The sequence below is a fragment of the Drosophila navojoa genome, chromosome 3 (genome assembly GCF_054131105.1).
Source record: "Drosophila navojoa isolate 15081-1374.11 chromosome 3, UAZ_NAV_1.0, whole genome shotgun sequence".
NCBI classification, from domain to species: Eukaryota; Metazoa; Arthropoda; class Insecta; order Diptera; family Drosophilidae; genus Drosophila; species Drosophila navojoa.
This window is the reverse complement of record NC_142891.1, coordinates 7,960,577-7,962,105: the sequence shown is the minus strand read 5'-3', so window position 1 is coordinate 7,962,105 and position 1,529 is coordinate 7,960,577. Positions and strand designations below refer to the sequence as shown.

Genomic DNA, 1,529 nt, shown 5'->3' with positions numbered 1-1,529 from the left:
AAATATAATTCCTATTACCTCATTAATTATTGTTAAGCATACAAAAATAAATGTAAATAAAAATCATAAATTTGTTAGGTCATAAAAATATTGACATTTGATTAAATGTAGATCCGAGTATAGCCCTTTCAGATCCAAGTCATATCAATTATCCCTAGTTGGTCATATTTCTTGCATATATTATATTATGGTATGCATTTGCCAAAATTAGGTTTTACAAAACCAAGCAAACTGTTTCCAATTATATAGATGGAGAATAGGTTTCATTGATTTTTTATTCAATTTCAATTTCTTTTTTTATATATTATTTTTTATCTAAATTCGAAAATGCAAGTATATAAAAATGTGATTGTTTATTTGGTCTGTTCATTGCTCCTTCTAAGTTCACGTAAGCTTCCTTATGAAATATATATTGGGATCTGTGGCAAATCACGCAAGCTCAACTTACAGGTCTGAATGTCACAGCAAATGAATGTCTCGTCTGTCCGTCATTTGCAAACCGTACAGTACACAAAAGTTTTCGCGATCTCATGCAATACAGTGATGAAAAAAAAATAGTACCTAAGGAACCCGATGATAAACCGGATCCAGAATTGGAAAAATGCCTTAATCCCGGCTACAAATTAATTGGTAATTTCTCATCTATCTAACATATATATTATGTATAGACTATGTATTTTTCTAATAACTATGATTTTTTTTTTAGCTGAATTGTCGGATATTATATGCTCTGGTAGCAGTGATGGTAAATGTCATACGGTTAGTCCCAAATTTCTTAGAAATAATAGTCATGTATTATGTCATCTATGCCAATTCATGTGCGGTTGCTCGAAAGATTTTGCTGTATCAAGAAGTCTTCCTGATAGTTATTTTATATTTATGACAGCATTTTTGGCATTATTTTACAAGGGGGCGCCGATGACCATTTGAACTATGACTAAGTAAAGAGAATTTATTCGGGATGTCCGACTAGCTGATACCCTGAGCCCCGCTTGATTTTGGTTTTAAAATTTGTTTATGTTCAGAAAAATCTTACAAAAATTAAAACAAAATATTTTTGTGTATATATTTAAACACTTACATAATTTTAAAACATACAAAAAATTTTCCGACCTAAATTCAAATGTATTTAAAAAAAAGGAGATTTTTATTAAGTAAAATGTAAAAATTAAATGTAAACATATTCAAAAAATCTTTTCATTCTAAATTTATGCTTCACTGAAAATAAAACATTTTTCGCTCCACATTTTTAGAATATTGCTAAGCAATTAAAACTGTTTATCTCTATTTACTGTTGCTCGTGAAAAGGCAATCGTGAAAGCTAAAACTCAGCCTCACTTCAAAGGTTCGCTGGAAATGCGAAGCATGTAAATCGCTTTGGACACCAGAAATGCGATATCAGAGCGCGCACACACACGACAAACAATAGGAGCGACAACATGGAGTAACAGACGTAAAGAAGCAGCGAAAGAAGCGAAAAGAAGAGCTGAAAAAAAGTAACTCTCTACATTCTCCACTTGTTTGCTCAG

At 31.2% G+C, this 1,529-nt stretch overlaps 1 long non-coding RNA gene across 1 annotated transcript; it reads left to right on the top strand.

The window, feature by feature from the left end:
• The first annotated feature begins 227 nt into the window (after positions 1–227).
• LOC149091669 (uncharacterized) lies at positions 228–1,173 on the top strand. Its single transcript, XR_016196614.1, has 3 exons — positions 228–388; positions 451–630; positions 707–1,173. It is a non-coding gene; the product is annotated as an uncharacterized LOC149091669 (long non-coding RNA).
• Positions 1,174–1,529: the final 356 nt, after the last annotated feature.